This window comes from Microtus oregoni, unplaced genomic scaffold, assembly GCF_018167655.1.
Source record: "Microtus oregoni isolate MIOR12 unplaced genomic scaffold, Mior012 000008F_ref0000371, whole genome shotgun sequence".
NCBI lineage: Eukaryota > Metazoa > Chordata > Mammalia > Rodentia > Cricetidae > Microtus > Microtus oregoni.
The window spans coordinates 4,390,643-4,417,832 of record NW_024543067.1 but is presented as its reverse complement, the minus strand read 5'-3'; the positions used below and the strand labels follow the sequence as shown (position 1 = coordinate 4,417,832).

At 44.5% G+C, this 27,190-nt stretch overlaps 1 protein-coding gene and 1 non-coding gene across 6 annotated transcripts in view; both read right to left on the bottom strand.

Annotated features, from left to right (window-relative positions):
- Znf462 (zinc finger protein 462) overlaps positions 1-27,190 on the bottom strand; it is a 135,735-nt gene that overhangs the window by 95,484 nt on the left and 13,061 nt on the right. The window lies entirely within an intron of this gene.
- Positions 24,913-25,019, bottom strand: LOC121452043. The gene has a single exon (XR_005974780.1). It is a non-coding gene; the product is annotated as a U6 spliceosomal RNA (small nuclear RNA).

The following is a 27,190-nucleotide window of genomic DNA, read 5'->3' as shown; positions in this document are numbered from 1 at the left end:
ATGCAAACTTTGGTTTCAAGGAAACTTTGTTTAAAGAGGCACAAATGTTGGGAAATGCTCTTAGCACATTAAAGCAGACAGGCTGTGTGTGTGTGTGTGTGTGTGTGTGTGTGTATGTGTGTTGGGGTGAGGGTGCAGAATGGGACGTGGTAAGAAGCACAGCTAAGGTCCCGTCTGACCATGAATCAGAGGCCTGGTGATTGCAGGCCATTCCAGGACAGATCAGCAAAGCCCTTCTGAGGCCTTGTTCCCTCTTCTCAAGGAGATGTCATCTCCATCCCTCGTCAATGCCACCCTTGTCTGAAGACTCGAGACACATTTGGCAGTGTGGGACTTGATGATGTGTTTCTACCTCTGTCCTCCTTCTTTCCGTCCTGGTGCACATGACTCTGTCCCTTTATACTGCTCCTGCCTCTAGCAATGCCATTTCAGACAAAGGGTGTCCTCACAAAATCTAACTTTCACTCATAAAACATGACTGCATTCCAGAAGACTAGTCCATTTGGAGGATGAGACTCGCGGGGGGGTCTGGAAGTAACAATTCCATTTCTATGGAATTGCTCAAAACACAAAGTCCTGAAAAGATCCACATAACAAATTAAGAATGAGGTCACTGATAGACAAGGCTCAAGGCAGAGTAGGCAGAGCTTGAGTCATTGTAGCTGAGGACCCCAAATAGCTAGCTCCTGCACTCCAAAATCTTGACTTCCCCTTAAGGAATTTCTAAGTTGGAAAATACAGCCCAGCCTTTTACTATTAAAAACACAATAATACACATGAGTATATAAATAATTGGAGACACGGGCCCCAAGCCATCAACAGTGAGTCTTCAGCATGGAGTTACAAAGTACTTTCTCTTTGTCTGAACTGCAGCTTCTATAATGTTTGTAGTTTTTTATTAGTGTGTGGGTTTTACAAGCTGGAAAACCTTTTTAAAGTTTAAGTGTTTTCACTAAAGAACTAAGAAAACAAGCTAACTCAGCTCTCTTTGAAAAAAAAAAAAAGACAAAACAAAAAAAAAAAAAAAAAAAACTCCAGGTCCACAAATGGCTAGCCAGCCAAGCAGCCCACATTTTAGAGAATGTGGGGGTGTGTGATCACTTTGGTGCTTAAATACTTTATGAGTTCACACAATAACAAGGTCATGTGACCAAAATGGCACAGCCAAGACTGACCACAGAACACTAACTGCCTATTAGCAGATGGACCAACCTCAGTGCTCTGCTAGCAGGCTTCATAAACTTCAGCCCACACCAGACGTGCCTCGTAACAGAGATAGGAGGATGTAGAAGGAACGCTCAATTGAGCTTCCATTTTAATCAATCAGTGAACTCCAACGATCGATCTACCTCACGCTTCCCTTTGCTCCATCATGCACATGCAGCGGGGAAGGAGGTACAGAGACTCTTTTCTTCTGGGACCATATTCTTGACCAGTTACCTCAAAACTCACAGAAACACCTTAAATGTCTCTCCAGGAAACCTGAGAAGCAATATTACCCTCTTAAGCTATGTGGGACAGCAACCACGCTCACTTCATCCCACAAAGGAGATCCTGAGATCAAGGCGGGAAATCTGAGATTCAATGAGGTCAAGCCTGGCTTTGAAGTGTCGTGCCACTGCCAAACTCCACCCCATCTCACATTTAGAGACGTGGAAGAGGGACTCTTTGACCAAGAGCCTCTCTGCCTTCATTTAAAAAAAAAAAATAAATTATTTCCAATCGAGCCCAAACTGATGACTTATTGATCGGCTACCATGTGCCAACATTATTCCCTTATGGAATATGTATGGGCCTGTCAGAATAATTCTAGGCATGGAAAATTTTTTTTAAAAAAGAGGAAGTATGACGAGGGAGACAAAGACTGGTTTAAGGTGTACCTTTTCTGATACAGGAGTTAAAATATACTGGGGTCAAGACCAACACCCAAAACATAGCAAATGAAGACTTCTAAACACTCTTAAATATAGATCATGATAGGTACACTTTCCCAATACAAAGGCAGAGAGAAGGGTGCCAATCTGGGCAAGTGGGAAGAGAAACGCCATGACTGAAGGTAGGAGGGTGGGTTTAAGACGGAAAATTCTTGAGGCTGGGTGTGGTAGTACATACTTAAAATACCAGCAACTTAAGAGACTGGAGGAAGGAGAATCAAGGCCAACCTGGGAGTTGAAGTTGGACTCTAAAAGTAACAGCAAAAATCCAAATCCAAAAAACACGAGCAAAATGTTCTTAAAAGACAAAAGATCTAGCCCGGCAGTGGTGGCACACACATTTAATCCCAGCACTAGGGAGGCAGAGGTAGACAGATCTCTGAGTTTGAGGCCAGCCTGGACTACAGAGTGAGTTCCAGGACAGCCAGGGAGGGCTACACAGAGGAACTCTGTCTTATAAAGCAAAGAAACAAGAAAGCAACAACAAAGACAGAAGAAAAGCCAGGTCTTTAGCAAAGAAGATTAATAGGACCTACTTCCACCTACCGTCTTGACCTCAGGCAAAATACCAAACACCGTTTGTTGACCCGAAGAATAGGATTGAAGAAGATACCATCTACACAGTCTCAAATGCCAATCTCCTCTCCCACCCTATGTTTGGACAGCTACAGGGACCACTTATTAGTCTTAATTAGAGGAAAGTAGTAGAATGGTCCCTGTGTCCTGGAGATGAAAAGGCAGAGCTATGGAGGACATCTGGAAGACACAGGCCGCCAACCCTGGCAGCTGCCGAGATGGCTGTCCAGGGATGAGATAAAATAAGTCTGGGTTAGGAAGATGCACTGGGGACCCAGGAGAAAGGTGAAGCCTACAAGATAGTTAGAAAGGAGAATGCACAGAAGCTAACAAGGGGTCAACGCCATCTGCTAACCTGGTCACCAATCTCTAACTTGTCCAGAGATGCAGCCGAGCTTGGCTTTTTAAAATATATGTCAAGCACAGTATATTCTTTGTGATAGAAGAAAAATTATGCCTTTAACTGTGTTTTAAAAGATAGTTTGAGCGGGTGGTGATGGCACACGCCTTTAATCCCAGCACTCGGGAGGCAGAGGCAAAGGCAGAGGCAGGTGGATCTCTGTGAGTTCGAGGCCAGCCTGGTCTACAAGAGTTAGTTCCAGGACAGGCTCCAAAACTACAAAAAAAAACCCTGTCTCCAAAAGCAAAGCAAAAGAAAACAAAACAAAAAAGACAGTTTGAAATAGTTCAGGCACATAGTTGAAAGTGTACCGTTCCATGAAAACTATATCCCTGTATATTTCCTATTTAATTAGAAAGGAGAAGAATTAGCTAAGTCAACACTGCAAGTTGTGCACACACACACACACACACACACACACACACAAACTTTCAAAATTTCTAGGAGCCAGAAATAGGTGTAACTATCCAAAAATATTATTCCATCAACCAGTATAAAGACATATTATATATGTACTATATATATATATATTAGTAAGTTTCAAAATTCAGTGTATTTCAGGCTTCGAACAAACACATCCACCCAGACCTGGCACATTTCAAGTGTCCAACAGCCACATGACACCACAGACCAGCAGCCTTGAAGGATCCCATTGAACAAGGTACTTATTCTAGAGTTCTCATGGGTCCTCACCTTGCAGCAGTCACCTCAGGCAGCTAAACTTCTGGAGAGATTTAAAATGCTAATCTAATTACATCTGGTGATAGACTGTCTGCCCTGAGAAACATTTCCATTCTTCTTAAGATGATGAGCAATGAGTTACAGGTACTGTCTATTAAAAAAAATGGTATTTTACTTTATGGGCACTGAACTATTACTGTTCTGCATCCTCTCTGCAATACAGAGGTCTTTTTTTAAAAGTGCAATGCATACTGCCATTCCGTCGCCTAGCTGGACATTTTCAGAATGTGCCAACTCCAATACCAGTTCAGTTGAAATCTGTCCTTCAGCTCACCAGAGCTGCTTGCAGACCGTAGCACCTGGTTTGATTAGCAGTATTCAATGTGGTAGTCACAATCACAGGCTGAGAGCCCACCAGTCTTTCCCACATAACAATTGCTTAGACTTCTTATTACTATTATTGGGAGGCAGAGATAGGGAAGGGGTTGAGAAAAGCTCTCACTATATAACCCTAGTCTTCCTCTGCCTCCTAAATGCTGAGATCACAAGTGTGAACCTGAACGTCCACCAAACATTTTTTTTTTTTTTTTGGTTTTTCGAGACAGGGTTTCTCTGTAGCTTTGGAGCCTGTCCTGGAACTAGCTCTGTAGACCAGGCTGGCCTCGAACTCACAGAGATCCACCTGCCTCTGCCTTTGCCTCTGCCTCCCAAGTGCTGGGATTAAAGGCATGCACCACCACTGCCAGGCTCCCATTCCCTTCCCTCTAAAAAGTGGGAAATAGTAGTGTTTCCCGGGATTGCTACAAGGATTAAATGAGGAACTATGGGAGAATTCTTGAAACACATAGTCCCATCAATAATTCTTCATCTTTAATTCCATGGACTTAATAAACCCTCCTGAAATACTCAGGGTCACGTGTCTCAATCTCAAGCATGCTCCCAGGCAGCTTTGCTCAAAGCACACAAGCAGCCTGGCTTCCCATTCCCAGCCTGTCCCAAAACACATCAGCAACCATGTGTAAGCCACACAACCCGTCTGAGCCTCGGCTTTCTCTCTGGCTACACAGAAGTAACATTTCTCATTTGCTAACTAAGAAGAACACTACAGTTGCATTCTCTGCAAAATGCAAGGAGGATTACATTAAGCAAATCCAGATGGCAGGTGATCTAGCCATCAGAAAATAGCTTCTGAGCTAGGCACAGAGGTGTCCCCCGTCAGTTATCCAAGCATTCAGGTGACAGAGGCAAGAGAAGAGCTTCAGGTTTGAGTCAGCCTACCTGGGCTGCATGGTGAGACCAAGTATCCAAAGAACAGAAGGAGAGAGGGAGAGAGGGAGGGAAGGAAGGGTGGAGGGAGAAAGGAAGAGAGGAAGGAAAACAGTTCCTATCCTCTCCTTAGCCCAGTAGCAACTTTTCTTTCACTTCTCCATCTGGGCCCACTTGTTGCTTTAAACACATCAGTTTGGAGGGGACCTGAAGGACACAACTTCAGAGTGGAATAAAGGGTCAGGGAAGCAGTTATGACACACTCCTGGCTGTTCAGTGAGTAACAGTTACCTTACCAAATCATTGTCAAGTTCTTAATCACCGCTGCAATCCATCTAAGCCACGGTAAGCCATGCCAGCTCCTGGCTCTGAGGACTAAGCTGAAGAGCGTGGAGATTTCCTTCCATGATGATACATCCTCACAAGGTTAGAGGATGTCCCCTGAATATCCCCAACTTCCTTTAAAAGCCTAGGAAGCATCTGCCGATTGTGGTGAGTCATCCATGGGGTCCTGGAAAGGGCTGGTCAGAAGACAGGGCTTGGGTCTCTGTTCTGGCAGTCAACCAACTCTGTGACTTTGGGGAAGTTGTTTGACCTCTGTGGGCCACTGAGAGAGCTTGTTTCAAGGGGTTGCTGAGGAGTGTGTGTATTTATACAGGGTGTCTTGAGAGGCCCTGCACTCATTTACAATGAGACTTGCATATCAATACAAGGTGTGGATTCATCTCAACCTCCCTTCCCTCCATTGGTGCTTTAGTCATATATTTTTAGGAATTGTAAGAGAGAAAGGAATTCTTCCTCTCTCCCACCTGAGTCGTCCCCTCTCTTCTCACCCAGCTCCCAAGTCAGTAACTAGAGATCCAGACCTCTGCCTGCAGAGAGCAGGAAGAGGATGAGGCCAAAGCAAGAAGCCCGGGGGCCAAGATGACTCATGGCTGTGGAATCCATTAACTGAGGAATGCTCCCTGCCTTTCTCCTCCACGTCAAGCTTCTGGGTTAGCAAGGTGCAGATGACTGATAGAGGAAATAAAAATAAGCCCCTTTCTCTTTCGATCCAAATTAATTGGTACCTGCACACGAACATGCACACGTGTGTGCCTCCAGATCCACAGAGCACGTTCGTCTATTCAGCCATATGGAAAGGGGAGCTGGCTTGTTTGGAAATAGAATGTTTGATCAAGTGCGGAATACCTTCCACTTGTCATTTTCCACTGGAGAAATCAAACCTTATAAATCTTCAAAGAGGACGATCTTAAGAAAGGGGAGTCCATGAAAAGAGGGGAGATTGCCCAGTTGTGGTAGCGGTAGTGGACAAACACAGGGCCATGCAGATTGCATGAGGAGGTTAATAGTGTCAGAACGTTTTGTTTAAAAAAAAAAAAAATGGTCCAAAGCCTAAAGCTAATAAGGTTGCTTACATGCTTATATAGAAAACCATTTAATCTTCTGTCTGAGTTGCTCTTTAGTTAGACGGATGCCAGGATTACAGAACAAGAGTAAAGGACCTCAAAGGGGACATTCCAAATACCTTGTGCCTAGATTTTCTCACACTGCGATTCATATTAAAATTCTATTAAACCAGCGGCTAATAATTTTCAAATGGCTCATTAGTTCTACCCATGACCTTGGGCCACTACCAATTTCAAACCCTGTCTTCAAGACTTAATCAACAATCCTGGATGGAGTCCTCTTCTCCTAACAGCAAATGCATTGAGGGAAGACCAGGGGGCTACACAAAGACTCCTTGTCGGATGGGGATGATTGTGATATGGAACCCAACCTAAAAACACCAATATTCCAGGTAGAAAAACTGAGAGTTTCTTCACTAGAGAAACGTAATCAAAACAAACAAACAAAAATCTACAATGTTTTCCAGTCTTTTTAAAGAAAAAAAAATTATTTTTCTTTGTTTAGCACCAGAATGCCCAGATGGATCTCTCAGGGCTCTGGAAAATTCTCTTGAATGTGCTTGATCAACAATGGGAATTCATCCAAAGGGAAGAAGCAAAAAAAAAATTCCAGGAAAATATACCCTAAGCGCCTTCAGATAAGCCCGAGAAAATGTCCCCTTTTCTATAATGAAGGGCGTGGAAGGCTGAGGAGCTCAGAGAAGTGATTTCATTTTCAGACTGAAGACGACTCAGGGAGAGATCAATAACCATGAGCCGGAGCCCGCCAAGACCAAAAGGAAAGTCCTTTACTTGGGCTTGGCAGAGAAAAGATTTTTCTCTCTCATGACCATCTTAACTTCAAACGCAAAAGCAAGAAATGCCAATCCACTCAGAACTTCTCTGGCTCTGGGTTTCCATTTTTTTCCACAGAGAAGAGAAAAGGCGGCCCATTGTGTGTCTCTGCCAACAGACAGGGAAGGACAAAAAAAAAAAAAATCACTGTTCCTTAACTTTCAGAGGACAGAGATAACTCAGAGGAAACAAAAACAGGGATGGACAGAGATTATTTTGAAACTAAACATTAGATTTTTTTTTTTAAGATATCAAGAAAATCTGAGAATTCCAGAAATTTTCAGAATTCCCAATGACAAAGCAAAGGCCTCGTGGTTTGTGGATGTGGAAAATGCTCTCTGCTGCTTTGATCCCTTCTTGTACCTTCTTTCAGGAGTTTTGTTCCAGGAAGAGAGCTTGTCTTCAACGTAGTGAAAATATCAACCAGTCTCCCCTTTCCTCGAAACCCAACCCCTCACTTCTTCAGTCCAATACGCTTTCAGTTCCACCTATGCCTAGTTCCTAATGCTCATCAAATTAGCTAAAACTCTTGAGTTCTTGTACTAGCTGGATTCTTTATTAAAAAGAGAAAAAAAATTCTTCTCTCCACTTCAAGGATATACATTCTGCGGACGCCACTAAGTCTTCAAGAATCAAAGTGGGCAAGTTGCTTGGATCATCTCTTTGTTCCCTGCGCTGGCGCGTCTCCAGGCAGGAGAATGCGGTAATCTCAAGATAATTGAACAACACAGTCCCTCGCTCGCTCCCCACCACGCAATATTGTTCAGCTTGACAGCATGATGCAATTGACACAGGCTTTAGTGCAGAGGACAAAGGCAGGGAATGACCTCGAGAATTCCTTACCAGAGCACATGCCCTCTGACCCCGTCACATTTGACTACCCGAAGACATTCACCAGGGCTCTAAAGACAAGCCTGAGAGCATCATTGGGAGTGGGCAATCAATTTTTTTTTTCTCATCTGAAATGGAGAATGTGAATGTAAGAAACTGAAGCCCAGGCCTGGTCATTCATGACTATAATCTTAGCCCTTAGTCGGAGGCAGAGGGATCCTTGTGAGTTTGAAGTCAACCTGGGCTACAGAGTGAGTTCCAAGCCAGCAAAAGCACAGAGGAAAACCATGGCTGTAAACAGAGAAAGGAGGGCAGAGAGGAACAAAGATGCAGTACTTTTCGAGTCATTTCATATGGTGACTTGGGCTATACACCAAAAGGATTTCGGAAGATAATTTGGAAAATTTCTAATCTAGAGACTAGTACTCTTGGAAGGGGTATTGCAGATACTATTGCATTGATGACTGGAGATTTTTCCCCCTGTCCACATACACAGCAAAACTGAAGAGAGTACACAGCCTCATCAAAGCCAAGGATGCCATTTTGCATCTTCCACTACCAAAAGAGTAACTTCTATCACCATATTTTGTAAACTTTGAGGCAGATCATCATCTAAGAATGCTCAAGTGAGCCACTGAGAATCAATGAGTCTAATCTGAGAACTCTGAGAGCAAAGCAGACAGGTGAGGGAAGAGTATGAGACCAACGTGGGAACTCCCTGCAGTCCAAAATATGAATTCTCAAAAAAAAACCAAAAAAACAAAAGGTCATGCCCATTATTAATCCATAGATGCCATAGTAATTCTACATTTTAGCCACTTGAGCAGAACAAGTCTAAAAGGATAGCCAGGATGTCCAAGCAACTTTATTTGGGGGAGCTGATTGCCAGCAATAAAGGGTCAGATAGAAGCCAAAGAAAATATACCACAATGCATCACGTCTATGTGGGCAGTAGGTTATACATCTGGGGGACTGCAGACGTAGATACTAGATTATAGGGGCAGACTGAAGGTTTTCCATTTCTCTAGAGGCAATATTTGCCACAAACCTGGAAGACAGAAAATACTCAACCACCTTTTGGTGGTTGGAGGGCAGGACGTAGCTCAGCGGCAGAGCATCTGCCAAGCATACCTAGCACCGTAGCCATGATTTCCAAGCCTGTCACAGATGGATTTAATTAATTAACAAATAATTGAACAAACAAACAAATAAACAAATGAGAGAAAGGAAGAAAGGGAGGAAGGAAGAGAGGGAAAAACATGAAAAACAAATAAGGCTGACATCTAGCTTCAATAACAAGGAAACAGGCTCGCTCTCTTAAACTAACCAAGCATAGAAATCCCGACCACAGACACAAATCAAAGAGCAGGGTGGGGGGCACCCAGCTCAGCAAAGAGTTCTCCAAACTAGCTCCTTTTCAACCAGTCTTCCCTGCCCACCGCTGGTGTGGCTTTCCAATCCAAAAGAGGGAGCGTTGACAGCCACAGCCTGAGCTCGTTAACCGTCACAACTCCCTGAACTTCCAGAGCGCCAGGGAGCAAAAGAGACACCAGAGTTTCACAAGAGAAATGGGGGGAGGCAGCAATTTCAGAGGTTCCCCCCCCCCCATTTAAAAGGGGTGGAGAGGAAGAGCGCATCCATGGGGTAGATGTACGGGACTTCCACCTTGGTGCCCATTAGGCCAATATTTGAAAAACCAGGTGTGTACAATTTGCTTATTAAAGTTCTCACCCTGGGGCAACTGACAAGACTCATCAGTCCTGGCAGACAAGTGCTATGACCCCAAGGCAAGTTAAGGCAGATCCAGAATATTTTAAGCTAGAAAGAGAATCTTTTTGTTAAAGGGAGCAGGAATCATTCATTTCACCGAAAACAACTGTCGGGGGAGGAAAGGGAATTAAGAGTGGTTTGTTCCCAGTTTTCTGTAAAAATTATACCATTGTATTCCAAAACAGGCTCAGGATTAGAGAGAGGTTCCAGAAGGAAAGAGAAAGAGAAAAAAAAAATCTATATTCACGATTCTGCAAGAAGTCGTTCATCAGAAGGCCAAAGCTCGCCAAGGTCTTAGAACTAACATGTTGTTGTTATTTTGGTTTTCTGAGATTAGGTCTGCTTCTACAGTCCAGGCTGAACTAGAACTCGCTATGTATGCAGCTCAGGATAACCTTGAGCTCATGGTGGTCTTCGCACCTTGGCCCCAGAGTTCTGGGATGCTGGTGTGAGCCACCATACACTTAGCTTGAGCCAAAATGTTTAGACACCAAGATGACTCAGAAATCTGGGTGAACGCTCTCCTTCTTGGCTGCTGGGAGAACGAGAGGCAAGAAGCTGCCTCGAAACAGATCACTGTGGCATTGCTTAGGGGCAGTGGTTCTCAATGATTCTGGTGCTGCAACCCTTTAATACAGTTCCTCATGTTGTGGTGACCCCCAATCATAGAATTATTTTTTTATTTTTTATTTTTTATTTTTTTTTGGTTTTTCGAGACAGGGTTTCTCTGTGGTTTTGGAGCCTGTCCTGGAACTAGCTCTTGTAGACCAGGCTGGTCTCGAACTCACAGAGATCCGCCTGCCTCTGCCTCCCAAGTGCTGGGATTAAAGGCGTGCGCCACCACCGCCCGGCCATAGAATTATTTTTGTTGCTATTTTATAACTATAATTTTGTTACTGTTGTGAATCGTAGTGTAAATATCTGTTTCCTGATGTCCTTAGGAAGAGATTATTTGACCCCCCCCCCAAAGGGAGAAATGCTGGCCTAGGGACACTGCCTGATGCTGAAGACACCAAACCAATAAATAACCCCAGTTTGCTTGCCAGCCCAGCTAAGTGGGACAAACGGAGTCACCTCAGTGGGAAACAACAGTAGCTTCTCCTGCTATTATCAGCAGCGTTCATCTCAAATTTGACATTAACAGATTGCTCTACCTGTGAAATACAGCTCCCTCCCCGCTAAACACTGACCCTATTCAGGCCAAAGTATTACAGGTTAGAGGTTAAGAGGATAAGGGGGAGAGTTCTGGGGAGAGGTATCCTGGGGGCTAGAGTCTATCAATTATCACATACCTCACATTGTTCTAGATAACCACAAATCCACAGCACCCCAGATTGCCAGGCATATTGCTCCTCTACATCTGTTCTCACAGCAGCTCATCTTTGGAAGTTGAAAAAGATTCCAAAATTTTACTTAACGTCTAAGGGTCTTGTTTTAAGAAAATCTCTGACCAAAGACTTTTCCTCATCTAAATTGACCAAATATGTCATGCTAAGGAGAGCTCCAAAAGGCCTTCTCCATCCTGGCTATATCATTCTAACTACATAAAATTTATAGATTCTAGCATGTCGTAAAGCAGGCATCTTCCCTGTGAACTTCTGGATCGACACTTGACTTGTCTCATTAAAATAAATTAGAAGAAGAGAGAAAGAAAAGGGTGCATGATGTTGGCTTGACTTTGCTCAACATCCTAAGAGGTTTTATGCAATTTAACAACTTAGTCACCTTGGGCAAATCTCTCAAGTGTTTTTGGATTCAAATTCTCTAGCTATAAAAGGAGATTAAATAACCTCCAAGTTTCCTTCTGGTTTCAACACCCTGGTAACTGGTAGGTAACCCAAGGAAACACCTTGGTGTCTTAGTTAGGGTTTCTATTGCTGACCACAGTGTTGACCACCTTTGGGTGGGCTACTCAGTCTAGGGGTTGTAACCCACCCTGCAGTCAGTTATTCCAGGGTCCTGGAGAGGCACTATCTGGAAGATAATGGGCTAGGAGACAAGAAGGAGGCTAAGCTGGGGTTCCTGTCAAAGCCTCCATTTATTAGAGATGGGGTACAGCTTACATAGGGTAAGGAGTTGGGGGGTGGGCACAGGGGCCTGTGCTCTTGCCACATGGTTCACGTTGGTCACGTGGTCCAGGAGGTTACCTTCGGTCAGGTCACGTAGGCCAGGAAGTCACAACTAGGAGTTGACACACCAAGTTCTCTAGATAGTTTGGAATGTGGGGTGGGTTCCGCTAAGAGATAGCTCTCCATTAACAGCCAATTTGGGTGTGGGGTAGGCTCTGCCAATAGAACAATTCCTAACACAATTATAGGTGTGGGGTTCTCTGCAGACTCCCCAGGGTGATGGTTCCTGCAATGATTTTAGGAGGAAATTGGCTCCTGACACCACAGTAACTCTTATAAGGGAAAAATATTTCACTGGGGTGGCTTACATTTTTAGAGGTTCAGCCTATTATCATCATGGTGGGGAACATGGCAGTGTGCAGGCAAACATGGCGCTAGCTACATCTTGATCTGCAGGCAACAGGAAGTGGACTGTGACAGTAGGAGTAGCTTGAGCACAGGAGACCTCAAAGCCCACCCCCACAGTGACACAAGACCACACCTACTCCAACAACGCCGCACCTCTTAATAGTGCCACTCCCTTTGGGGGCCATTTTCCTTCAGACCACCATTCTTGGTGTAGTGAAGCGAGGATCAGGGAGCCAAGGTCCTAGTTTGGCCATGCATCTAGCTAGTCTAGTATACTCTAGACTAGAGGTTCTAAACCTTCCTAATGCTGGGACCCTTTAATACAGTTCCTCACATTGTGGTGACCTCCAACAACAATTGAATTATTTTATCGCTACTTCATAACTGTAATTTTGCTACTGTTATGAATCATAACAAATATCTTCTATGCAGGATATCTGATATGTGAACTCCCGTGTGGGTCCCAGCCCAGGTTGACAAACACTTCTCTAGATGATTCTGACATTTTGAACCTTTTCTCTCTTTCACCTACAGAAGAGAACTCAGTAGCTGGCCTATGAGATCACTTCAGAGAAGGTACAGAGAGGCAGACAAACCAGACAGCATCTAAGAATGGTTCTAAGAAGATGGAAGGGCAACAGGGAGCTCGGAGATCCTCAGCAGCAATGTACAAAGCGTGCTTCCTGTTAGCTGATAAGGCCCAGGTGAGGGCTATCACTGATTCAAACCCCTACTTACCATCCATTACCCTGGATAAGACACAGGGACAAGCTATTCCCAAGCTTGTATCTGCTCCCCCGTTAAACATTTGCTTTGTTTTTCCATTTTAAAGCATTTGGAAATAGGATGCCTCCAAGAACATCAAGTGAGAAGGTGTTTAGCTAGGGGCAGCAACTATGGGAAAGTGCCACCTCCTGTCATTCACCTTCTCCGGCCCACTGCGGAGCTCTCTGCTTGATCTCCACTCTTTCCCAACAAGCCCAGACAAGGGCCCCCGAATCCTCAAAATGAAGCTGCAGGCAGTCTCCACCGATCAATCAAAACTGGCATCTGAAACAGTAGCTATCTGCCAACACAGTTAGAGAGGAATAAGTCCGGATCACCAAGGCAGGAAGAGTGCCACTCCAGTTCAGGTCTCCCCAGCCAACTTCCCTAAACTATGGACTTTGGACCAATCACTTAAGCCTTTCCAGAGCTGGCTGCAAATTGAAGGGGCTGGGTAGGACGACTTCACAGTCCAAACACTGAGTTCACATTCTCTCCCCAGGACAGTAAGTAATTCCTTCCCTTTCAACCCTCTCTCTCCTGCTTTTTGGAGCCAGCACTGCTGTAAATGTATCTGGGAATCAAGGTTTAGAACTTGCTCCCGGTCTATGTCTGGATCCTCAAGACTGAATCCTGGCATTTATTTTTAAAACTGGGATCCAGTATCATTGCCCAACATGCAGTGGCTTGACTCCTGAGAGCTGGGCACCCTTGAGTCATTAACAGCTTTCGAAATGGACAACGACTTCACATAGCTGAGGAGAAATACTTCAAGCTTTAAATCTGCGGATTTACGAGGAACGTAGTGAAGTCAGGAAAAGATAATGTCTAAGGCGACCCAGTGAAGAAGCAACTCCAACCATCTTCTTACCTCCCAACCCCCATCTCTTTTATTAAGTCACTAGTGCTGGAGTCCTTAATGCAGCCTGTCAACCAAAGACCAACAAACCCACTTCTTCCTCTCTAGGTGTTGGCTATTATTTTTAATAAAACAAATAATTCAACTTTGTTATTTCATTCAAAACAGGCATCACACAGTTTGTAGGCTACTGTGTACATACTTTACCTTTTCCTGGGGAACACAAAGCCTCCGTCTAGTTAGATGAGGAAGCTCCCAAAGAGCAAATAATTATGAGAACATGACTCTTTCTGACATCCGCTCCTTTTCACCAAGTGGTTCTTACACGAAGAAGGCGGGGGTGGGGGGGGTGGTACAGGTGGTTACCGGCAGCTCTCAGACATCAAGGAGACTCCAAAACACCAAGCGGTCAACACCAGTCTCATGAGAAGAATGGCCATGGCAAGTTGTCCTGGTCTCAAGTCCTGAGAGTCTCATGGGCTCTGCACCATATGCCTACGGAGTGACCTCATACCAACTTCGGCTGGGGAATCTGGAATGGGACCGGATCGTTTGCCACAGTGATCTGAGTCACAGCTCAGCAACATGTCAGGGTTAACAAGATCACATGTGCAGCTGCCACTTAAAGCCTTGGAGGCACTTCAACCTCTTAACTTGGGTAAGCATTAGGAGCCTAGTAGGTAGTGTCCAACTCCTCAAAATAACTTTAAACTATACTCCCTTCTTGGAACTTCTAAGCATGCCAAGGACATGACCATGAGTGCTCGGGCTGTGAATACTGCCTTTCTGTTACTAAAAGCGACTGGTCATCAGATAAATTTCCTCAACTGTCTTCTAGAAAGTTCTTCTCAATTGTTTCTCCTCTTCTCAGACAACACTCTTCTCAACCCCTATGAAACTTTTAGCCTGAAAAGAGTAAGTAAAGAAGAATCTTTCCTTTGATAACACACATTCTGTGGCCAACTCCCTGTGATGAGCTTGGTATTTCTTGTACCTGAGTGACCTCTCTTTCTGCTGAGATGAATGCACAATACGTCCTAGGGAAATATGGTGGCTCCACCCACTGCTTTGAAACAGAATCTTCATCTTCCAAAGTCACCCCTTACCCTTTGGGGCAAGGTTTACTGAGCTGGCCCAGTCAAATCACTCTTTACATTAACCGGTAGGACAACATATCAGACATAGCACTGGCCCTATGTCAGGCTGATCTTGCAACCAAGTCACTCTGATTCACAAACAGGTCAGTTAACAGTGCCTTAATGTTAGAGGCAACGGCTTCAAAGCAGGCCGGGTCTGAAGCTGTATGGAGAAAGTCAACAAGTGCTCCTCTTTCTTCAATTAAAAAAAATATATATATTTTTTTTATTTGGGTAAATGAGTAGCAACTTCTTTGTATTTAGATATTAACATAATGACTTCCCTTTGTTTCTGTCAAAAGAATTAAAATGAAAAACACGCATCTACTTTAATTGATGAAGGCAGATTTTGCTGACATTGCTTTCAGGGTGGAAGAGATGAAATAGGGCAAAGGAAGAGAGTGGCGAAGACGGAGCTTGACAGTGAGTAGCCTGCCACCGCATTTTCCAAACGTAAATCATTCATATTCAGTGCCCTTAAGGTGCCCTAAAGGGACTAAATTCCCAGGGAAGAAGATATGTAAGCCTATTATTCCATAGCGCCACTGACGATCAGCTACAGTCCTTCGCCACTCCAACAATGATTGCATCTCTGTCCCTGCTGGCAGGACTCTGGCCTCAACACATTCTCTGCTCCCATCTTGTGCCCAGCAAACCTAGAAGCTCAGTTTCAAGAAACCTTTTCAGTTCTAAGTTCTCAGAAGAATTCTGAAGATCAACCAAGCTTAGGGATCATAGTTTCATAGTGACTTTTAAAAGGAGATGCTCAACTTAAGCCTGCATGCGCACATGCTTTCTCTCTCTCTCTCTCTCTCTCTCTCTCTCTCTCTCTCTCTCACACACACACACACACACACACACACACACACACACACACACACACAGAGTTCCTCAAACAGTTTTCTTTATGAGCAGAAAGGCTTTTCCACTGCCGCTCAGATATCCACAATTGGCAGCCTAGGCCCACAGATTCTTCACATTCTGAAGTTCGTAAAACAAACACTGTATGTCTGGTGTAAAGTTTGCTCACCAGCCCCCATGACTGCTGTGAGCTCCTCTACCCATCTCAAAGAAACTAGGGCTGCTGATTCCAGGTTACAGTGCTACATAAAAGTCAAAGGGGCCTCAGACTGCGCTCTGGACTCCAGCCAAACTTTAGACAAAAAGATTTACTAATCCCTTGTATACAATATAAAAAATAATAACACAAAAACAAAACCACCTGCCATTAGCCAAATCTAATCTAATCCTTCCTTGCAGTAGCAATTCTACTCAGAAGACTTCAACATTGATTTTGGCCTGGCTTGCACAATAAATGAACTAATGATACAGGCCCATGTCCATGGTACTGTGGGAAAATGCACCTTTTTGCCGCGAACTGGGATGAAAAGCGAGGATTAAAACCAGAACTTGCAAACAAGACCACAAGGAGGAAAATCTTTTCATTTCCACCCATGCACCATTCTGTCTTTCCCAGCCCGGCATCAATGCGGTCCCCTGCTTCAGAAAGGCTTTGAGTTTCTGCTATTACCCTAGTCTCGCTTTAACACATACTTTATATTAGAATGCGTTCCAGGAAGCATATGGCAAGAGAACTAGGTCAACCATTAACCAAATAACAGGAAACTGTTCTGCAGCGCACCCTTCAAAAGCTTGCTTAATGAGCTGGCTCTTCAGAATATGTCCTTCCGTCAGGTTGGAGCTAACAGGATCCATGGGTTTCTTTAATGCAACAAGGTCACCTACGTCCTAGACGGCTTCAGCACATACTAGACTTTCAACAGTCTAAACCGTTCCATTGAAAGGTTCAAGAACTGAAGTCAAAGGTTCAAAGAAGAATGTTTTCTGAATTCGCTTGACCGCCCGCAAAGAACTTCCACTATTAGCCCTGCTCTGACAGCCAATTCTCTAACTCTGTCAGGCTGACAGGGGATACTTCATACTCAACCTTTCTCTCCGGAGCATTTTCCCTCTGGGTTGCTTCTGGCGTCCATACCACCATTCACATACGCCACAATCCACTTCACAGGTCCAACCAAGGCCTAGTTTCATGAAAAACTACAAATGAGTTTCCTCTAGAATCAACTATGGCCTTGAACAACTTCATATTCTTGAGTATTGGCTTTTTTATTCTAGTCTTTGTGAATCAATGCTAGAAATATCTAATCATGAGCTGGAGGATCATGCTTCGTAAACCATCATCCTCAAATTAGTATTCATCTACGGCTACCAACAACCAGTCTTTCCTTGGCCTCTGTAACCTAGATGGCTAACCATACGTTCTGACTTCTGAAATGTTACGTAACACGGATTTGTGGAGTCCGGGGGTTTCCTTTGTTGGAGAACTTCCATGTCAAGATAAATCTTCACTAACATTTACAGCTGTCTGTCTAGTGGGATTTTTGTCAGCAATTAAGGCAAAGAAGAAACAGAGAGATACTACTTTGTTTCACAAATCTAAATGTCTTCTGAAATACTTGGAGGTTTTTTGAATACATCTACTCTAGGCACTAAGCAAAACATCAGGGATATAGAGGTGACCCTGGGAGACACCCAGCCTGCCTTCCAGCAGCTTCTGTCTAGTTCTTTCAGCAACTGATATGAAAAACAACTTAACTATTGGCCATCAAAGTTCATTTTGCCAAATGCTAACTAACTAACAGTAGTTTTTCTTTAAGAGCCATCGAGGTTTCAAAGAACGAGAGGGCAAAGAAAGGGAGAGTCAAAGAGACAGTAAGATTGTTAAGTCTTTTGGATCCTGGATAACTACACCTCCCACTTCTGTGCTAGTCTTGGACAGTCTCAAGTTTTGTGTAAAGGTATTAGTAGCGTATGAAGCAATAGTAAAAAAAAATATTACAGAATCCAATCTAAGGAATTTAATAAACAACCTGTAACAATGTTTAAGATAATGCAAGCAGAGGTTAAGTTACTATTTTTTCTCTTTCCAGGTTTCTATTAAGCAGCTCTAGAATAAAAAGCATTGCTCAGTCCTGAAGCCAAGACGTTAAATGTTTATCAGTCCCACCAATGGAGGCTATAAGGAGCCCCCTGAAGGGGACTTCATGGGCAACTCAAGGGCATTCTAGTTGCAATCTCAGACAGGCACTGTTTAGTGTGCTCTGCCTACCACTGTATAAAAATGTAAGGAGAGGAAAGGCAATTGCTATTTTTTATATGCCCACTATATGTCAAGCTCTGCTGTCGAGATTTATATTCATGATCTCATTTCTTTCCCCCATAAGAACCTTACAAAGTAGAATTTTCTTTTTTCCAGATAAGGAAATTGGGGAACAGACTCTGAATCATTCACTCAAGGTCAGTCCTGTGGGGCCATTCACACCACAGTCCTCGCTGCCAAGGTCTTACCAGGGCTCCAGATGCTGGTAGCCAAGAATTCTCTTCTACATGGCCTTCCTCATGACAGGTAGTCAAGAGTTCCTCCCTCAGAAGGGTTTCTCAGAGTGCAGAAACAGTGCTGATGTTGGGTACTGAGGGCCCAAAATCTGAACTGTTCCTGAGATATGAAACGAGAAAAACCCAGCGGGCGCTCCTGCCAATGGCCGACTTTACTCATCAGCTGGAACATGCCAAGACCTGCCTAGAATGACGCAGGAAAGGTCACCGTGGGTGATTCCATACCCCTCCAGATTGCTACAAAATAACAGCTCAGTGCGAAGACAGGCCGATCCCTGGAAAGCTGCCAACATTGTTTCCTAGGCCTCAAAATTCTTCAGCTACTTGCATCCCTCAACCTGAGTCCAGCTCAAGAGAAGCAGAAAGAAACTGCGGGTCTAAAGGCTAAAGGACCAGGAATCCATGGGCTCCGTGTATCTCGGAGGCCTCATCTTCACTTTGGCCTCTGGGCATTCCACTGGAACTCACTAGGGAAACAATGTTTTCTTTCCCTCTTTATCTTGAAGTTCTGACTGCAGACATTTAAACCGAAAAATTCTGATGAGACTCTCGCGGTTATAAAAGACCCAGTTTATACCATTAAAATAAAAACAGACGCTGACAACCACACCACTGTTCTAGCAGCTCCGTGGATAGATACCGGAATGCTAAGATGGTGGAAATGTAAAGCGACGGAACAAATGAATGCCAGGTCCATACTTGGGTTGGGAGATGCGGCTAATTTTAGAAGACTGGTTGACACCAGAAGAGACAGAGCCGGATCTTGTCATTGGCTTAATGCAGCCCTCAGAGATACATCTAGCCAGCTCCACTTCAATGTTTTCTCACCTATGGGAAGCAAGGGAGCAGGTAGCTGAAAGGAAGACTTGCTTCCTATGCTGAGGTTCCCCACAAACTGTCCAGTCCCACTCCAGTCTCTGAACCAAAGGCGTCCTGCCATTGGTCAATAGTCAAAGATGGTCTCATTTAGGAGTATAGGACAATAAGTTTTGCAGTACTTCTACAGATGAGTATCTGAGGCAGGTAGGTATTTTATTCACAAGAGCTCTGAGAACCCTTCTGAGCAGGCAGCAGAAAGTTGAGAGGGCTACTGATTACAGAAAAGCCTGTCAGCCCCATTTCTGGGGAAGCTCTAGAATATTCCATGCTCCAAAAGCACACAAAATACAGTGTCGGACACTGTCAGGGTTGGGAATCGTATAGCATGGTGAATCCGCTATTCCAAGAGTAAGTGACTCTCTTCCCATCTCAGACAACTGTGCAATCCCGACTGTCCAGCAATGTGTACTCGAGAATGTCAAGGTTTCAGGCTGGATGGCCTGATGCACTTGCTTATCAGCTTTTGAGTTTAACAGGGGGAAACAATCTACCCCTCAGATTGTGGAAGCATTCTTTCCAGAAGAACTAGACAGCCCTGATGGCTCTCTCGAACTACATAGCAATTATGTAATTGCTAAGCTTCTGCAGAATCACAGGAACCATTCCACAGCCTTCTTACGGACTACAGCTGCAGCACAATGTTCAAAGATGATTGCAGCCTTTGAATGGACGGCCAGTCTCAAAGCGGAGCACAAAGGGACCTACAATGGAATTCCATCTCAAGCACAAAGATGTTCCTGTCTAATGAAGCCTCTCTCCTCCTCCCAGCCTGTGCAGCAAACTCTTGCCCCTGCCAGCCCTCCATGAGGGTGGACTGTGGCTTACTGTTTACGCTGACAGGTTCCAAAAGAGGCAGAGACACCAGCTGAGGCTTTGCCACGGACCATACACAAGATAATCATTTAACACGTAATATGAAAGCTCCAGACGAGGACAAGAAGCAAAGGGGGCGGAAAGCATCTCCCTAGGCTTCCTGCACTGGCATGAAATGACTGCTTCCTTTCCTTCTGCCAGCTCCAATCCTTCATGTTGACATTACACATCCTGTACTGTAGATCCACCCCCATGCTGCTGCTTGCCCGGCTGAATTATCTCCTGCGTCACAGCGGTGGTAACAGAACTGCTGGCTCGGCAGACCTGAGAACACCATTTCAAATGCTTAATGCATTCAGCCACTGGACACATTACCAGGGCCGTCAGGGCGGTTTGTCTGTGGTCCTCTCAGCAGCCATGCAATACTTGACCTAACCTTCTGCTAACCAGATGGTCTGTTTGCCTCTTGGGACCAAACCATTAAACTTTACTTTATTAAATTCCATCCAAATGTGGGGACAGTTTACAGCAGCGTGTCTGGTTCATCTCCAACAGGGTTGCTAAGATGAAAATGACCTAAAAATAACTGGAAACTCTACTTCACACCAACAGAGAACAAGATCATTTGGAGTAAATATTTAAATGATCTGCCAGATTAGGAACCACAGCAGCGCTAACTACATAGTTAGTAAATTGTATTGTACACACACACACACACACACACACACACACAAATAAATGAATGAATCTACAGTAGAAGAATCCACTACCCACAGCCTAAGCCACCCTGCATCATGGCCCAGGATCCAGGCCATGCCCATCATAATCTCTCAATCACCCAAACAAAAAAATCTAAACACAACTCTACTAGACAGATCCCATATTCCCTGAGCTTGACCGTCAAGGCACACTACAGGTGGGCCTGGTACTCAAAAAAGGCTCAAAAAAAAAAAAAAGGTTTCATGGATAGGTATACGAGTGAGTAGGCATAAATTCCTTTAAAAGGAACAACTCCAGCGTAGCACATCCCAGTGAAACGAAGACGTGAAATTCTTTCCAAGTCCATCGTCAACCCACACAGAGGCATGCATGTAAACCAGGTCTCGGATGAATGGCAAGGGGTAAGCCATCTGCACCAGAGTCATTGGGTGGCCACTCATTCATTATTTCAAACGACCCGCACAAGTGGCCACTTCCTGGGCACCCGGTAGGGTGCTGGGCGCTTTGCATACACTCTATGCCTCTTTGCTTCCTGCCAGAGAGAACGGAATTCTCCCAAGACAAGAAACAAACACAGAGACTAGGAGCCATCAGGATCCTGACCTAGGTTCACAAAGCCAGACAGTAAGGGGTAAGGTAAGGGTGTGAGTTTAATTCTTAGTTCAAAGCCAACTATTTTTCTCTACAGTCACGGGTAAGCAGGAATCCTGTAACAGGTAATTAACTGAACACACAGGAGGGCAATGGCCCTATGCTCAAGTCCAGGAAAGCAGAAAGCCTTTCCACCCTTAAGTCTTTAGGTGTGAGAAGCATCTCCTTTCCCTCCCACACTTCTCTGAAAACTGGGGGCAACTACATAAGAACTACTACCACAACCATGGCCGTACCTCCACTCTTAGTTTTGGGTCCACCCTCCACGACTAACAAGCTTTTATCTGGGGATAGCCAGATGGCTCACCGAGCACAGGTGTGTGCTGCAAAGCCCAGTGACTGAGTTTGTTCCCCAGACCCCACACCGCGGAGGAAGAGAACTAGAGCTACATCCATGCAGGCACAACATTGGTACATATAAAACTAACAAATCCAAACAAAGTTTTTAAGAAAAAGACAATTCTCTCAAGGTGTGCTCCTTCACACACACACTCACACACACTCACACACACACACACACACACTCACACACACACTCACACACTCACACACACACACACACAATGAATGAATGAAAAAAAATTAAGTCTCACATTTACAAGACTCTTGGAAATCTCAAAGACCAATGACTACGAACATGACCATTTTCTCAAGCTGCTTTGGACACAATGTTTAATAGCAACTATAAAGTTTTTAAATAAATTTCATAACTTAAAAAAAATCCCACTGACATTTGTCTTTCTGGAAAATTCCCAATGTAAAATAGAAAGAAAAGAAAAAATAAACTTTATGGGTAATTTGCTTTCCTCCCCCTCCTCCCCCTTGACTGGGCCTCACATAGCCCAGGCTGGCCTTGAACTCCTTAGCCCCCGGTCCTGATTTCCCAAACCCTGAGATTATGGGCACACAATACATTACACCACCTGTGTTGGGAGATTTGCTTTTAAGTGTGAAAAATCAGGATGCGGTTTTACCAAAGAAACATCCAGACCTTCTTTATCTTTGTCACCAACACATCCCACCACCACGACCCTGTGAGCAGAGTGGTCTATGACCAAAGCAGAGCAGGTCAGGGAAGCCATGTAGGGCCCCACCGACACCTGCCAGTGTTCCCCACAGTTTGAAACATCACCTACTTACTGGTAAGATTGTCTAAAATTAGCCTCCCCGTGGCCGACATCTCAAAACACCTGATATTACCAAGTAGACCTAAGCTGCTAGAACAAACAGTTGCACAAAGAAAACCCAAGAACCCAAGGCATCTCTAACCAAGGTTTTAGGGCAGCGCTCAAATTGGCTTACAGCTTACCTTCCACAGGCAATGCCAAGAGGCAGCCAAAGTTTACATCAAACAACACTACTAGTATTCCCCTTGCAGGAAGTACCATTTTCACAGATGGCTAGACAGTTTTTGTCAGGAGAGCATCAAACAACAGGAAGGGTAATAACATCTAAGAAGATCAAAGAGCTTCACCTTTACAAACACTGTACCCTTAAGCCTCTCTAAGAAATAACAACGAGCCATGATAGGCATCTTCTCTACCCTGCAAACGCACTCTTGGCAAGAGGAAATGGCTTCAATGCCGGTCAGTTTCCACCTTTCAGGAGGCTGAGGCAGGGAAGACTGAGTTCTAGGCCAGCCTAGGCTACTCCATGAGAGACAACACCACCACCATAGAAAGACCTAGAACCGCAGCTGGGTTTCAGACCAGCAGACCACACTGGCGCTGTGTCTCCCTCTGAACGGAACCAACACTGATTGCTCAGCAGGGAAGACACAACAAGAAACAGGCAAGTTCAGGAATGGATATGGAGGCCAAAGACTAGACACTGAGGACAGAGGACTGTGGCAGGTTTCTCCATCACCAAGCAGTAATTCTCCTCCATCCCTGCTCATCATAACCCAGCACTCAGGAACAGGAGAGAAGACTCAGGGGTTAGGAACACTTGATGCTCTTGCAGAGGACCTGAGTTTAGGTCCCAGCACCCACATGAGGAGGCTCATGACTACCTCTGATGCCGATTCCAGAGGATCCAATGTCGTCTTCTGGTCTCCTCAAGCACCAAGCAGGCATGCATCCAGGCACTCACACATACACATACAGATAAATAAATAAATCTTTAAAAAGGGAGAGAGCTTGGAGAAGAGTACATTAAAATTAAATAAACAAACCAGGACTCTCATACATGTATTTTTGGAGCCCTTATGCCGGTTTTATCATGACCTAAACCTTCTGTGGAAGCAGGAAGGAAACCATAGGACACAGGGTTAGTGACTTAGGCAAGAAGATACAAGGAAGGTGCAAATGTCAACCATGCTCACAGGCCAGTAGGCTAGACACACTCCATCCCACTGGCTTCATGGAAACCCCTGCACTGAGAAGGGAATTTTTAGTAGAAAAATTTGTGATACTGATTTTATAGAAATAAATGGTGACAGATATCCATATTCGCTCTCTCCAAACACACCACACACACACACACACACACACACACCAGCGCAGTTGCCAGTTGTTCTTTAGACAGATGAACTAGCCATGGTGTACAAATTCCAAGCGCATTGCTTTCCCCCCCATAGCTGCACATCCAAAGCGAAAGGCTGCCAGAACGACAATCTGGCCCAATGATTCAGTTTCACAGACTTACCCACTGCTGATAAAGGTTGTTGTTTGTGTTCCTAGAAATCGCTGCCTCTGTTTCGGAGGTTAAACAGCAAATAAAACCGGGTGTGGGGGCACACACTTGTAATCTCAACACTCGAGGCAGGAGGAACAGAAGTTCAAAGTCATCCTTGGCTACAGAGTTTAAGGCCAACCAGGGTGACAGGAAGCAGGCAAGTCTCAAAAAATCGAAACAAAACACAGCATACAGCAAACCATTACCATAGCAATGAAGTTATGAGTTCTTGCTCTCTCTGACTCTGTCCGGCTACAGAAGAGGTGTACAGACACTTAGGTGTGTCTCTAAGTACCCAGGCTGGTCTCAAACTCTCTACATAGCCGAGGATGACCTTGATTTTTGATCTTCCTACTTCTTCTCCCTCAGGACAAGGATTTCCAACAAAGGACCACCACACCCAGTTTAAACAGAGCAGGTTGGGGTCCAGCCCTCGGCATTGTGTAGGTAGAATAGACAAGCACTGAACCAATTGGGTCCCACCCCACCCAGTCGTTCTCCTCAGAAGCACAAATACATTGAGAGTAATTTTCATAAAATTGGGGGAATTGTAAGGAGTACCAAACAAAATTCCCATCTAGAGTTCCTCAGACCTTAATGTTGACATGGCATTATTTACAAACAAATGACTCTCACTTCAGGATTCTGCCTTATAAAGCAAGTTAGATGAAGCACATTAAAGCTACCAGCAGAAGAAAATGCTAAGAAAAAAAGCATTCTAGCCATTTTTTAAAAAAAAAAAAAATTATGCTTCAAGACTCTGGCGTGCTAGTGTATTTAAGGTTTTCTGTCTTATTTATTGTCTAAAACTTTTTTTTTTAAATATGGAACGCTTCACGAATTTGCGTGTCATCCTTGCGCAGGGGCCATGCTAATCTTCTCTGTATCGTTCCAATTTTAGTATATGTGCTGCCGAAGCGAGCACTATTGTTTAAAACTTTAAGAATATGCTTTTCTGTAGAAGCCAACGCAATTTAAACAGAGTGTGTGTGGTTGTGCAGGCAACAATACTATCACAGGCCATTCTACAGAGGAAGGGGAGTGTTCAGGGGAAGGTCACAAGAGAAGTCAGGGATTCCCCATCCAGTGCTGCTCCAGGTAAGATCACAAACACCTGTGCCGGGGTCAGTTCTGATAATTGCAGTTGACGTCTAGAGATGGGGTTATGAATATAATTATCGTGAAGCAGCAATCGGGCAATCACAACCCAATTAAGCCCACTGACTAGATTATCTTGTTTTCCCCCTAATAATCACATAACATTTAACACATGCTAATTTCTGGACCTATAGGTGATGCTTGTTCATTCGTAACTAACAAGCTGAGTCATCGGTCAGAAAGGGAGTGCACCAGGACACAGGGCACACCAAGTCAAGCACAGGGCAGAGACGGACATCATGGCTAGCCAACATCTGTTCTTGAGCACCTCTTACAACCTAGCCCCGCCCAACTATGAATTGGTGGCGGCAAGTGGCTTAGGGACTGAGCAAACGTTCAAGTGGCTGGAAAGATAGATCTCTTGTTTTCTTGAAAGTGCTCTGGTTCATGTAATCTACACAGCGTGCTTTTTATTTTTTATTGATACGGTTGATTCTGTCTTTGAAAATGTACTTTTTTTTTTTCTTTTGCAAAATGACGGCCAATCCCTCTGCCAGGCCTGCATACATAAACCTTACCCTCTTCCCCCCTCACACACGTCCCAAGGCCTCCTCTCTCTCCTGCAGTACCTCTCATGTTGAACATGCTCCCAAATTGAACATCGTATGCCCAATTGCCACGGTCCCGGAGATACAGTGAATTCAGTTTGCTCCCTTCAAAGCAGTTCCCAAAGGCATTCTGGGTGGGATCCTCTCCAAGGAATTAAGAAGACCACAGAAATGAGTTGACTGAAGACTGGGTCTTTGAGATAGGCTGAAGTAAGGGAAAGTTTGTGTGACTCCCAGTTCCTCTGAATTAGGAATTCTGCCTGAAGAATCATGGACTTTGATATAACTTACTCTCTTCCATGAATACCTCCTACACTCCAAAGTTCTTTTTTTTTCTTTTTTCTTTTCTTCTTTGAATACAAGATCTCTCTACATAGCCCTGACTGTCCTGAAACTGACTACATAGACCAGGCTGGCTTTAAACTTACAGAGATCCACCAGCCCCTGCCTCTGCCTCTCAAACTTCTCTATCCAAGCAACAGCAAATTTGAGGGTTGAGAATGTAGCTTAGTGGTAAATTTCTTCCTTACCATATGCCAGACTCAACACAGCATAAAGAAAGAAAGAAAGAAAGAAAGAAAGAAAGAAAGAAAGAAAGAAGAAGGAGAGAGAGAGGAAGGAAGAAGGAAGGAAGGAAGGAAGGAAGGAAGGAAATAATGGTTTGGGTAAGTCTGACAGGCAATTATCCTAATGACATGAAAAAAAAAACCCTATCTTTTCTTGTGCACTTTGGAGACAGGGGATACGTTTACCCTTCTACAGAAGTTTTGGCTATGTATCTGTCTAGGCACCAGAATTCAGAGGAACATTGACTGCTACAGTGAAGATGGAGGCTGATGAGACTACTCAGTCATCTGTGTCCAATGGCTCATCTCACAGAATAGTCCACGGTCCCATACACCTTAAGAGCATACAGACCTCCTCTATCTCCGTGAGGACAGACAGTCATTCTCTGAAGGACATCTGTGGCCACCTATAAATAGTGCTTCTTTATAGTACAGGAATGGTTTAAGAAAGAGGCAAAGGAAACCAGAGCGTGCATTGTGTCTCGATGGTCTAAGCAGAACACATGGTGACCACTGAGCAGAGCCGGGAGCAACAGTGCCCGCTTTCAGGAAAGTCAGCTCCACTTTTCACTCACTGACTTTTTAATGTCTGTCTGGTGTAGCTTCTGAAAACACTCTTCAGCCTCTGGCCACCAAAGCCAATACAGAGCACCGAGATTTCCGAAAGGGACCACAAGAGAGAGACAGCATGTCTGTCTGCCAGTTCAGACAGGTGCTCGTTTTCAAAGCTCAATCTGCAAGTCAGACAGTGGGGGCGCACACCTTCAATCCCAGCACTCGGGAGGCAGAGGCAGGCGAATCTCTCTGAGTTCGAGGCCAGCCAG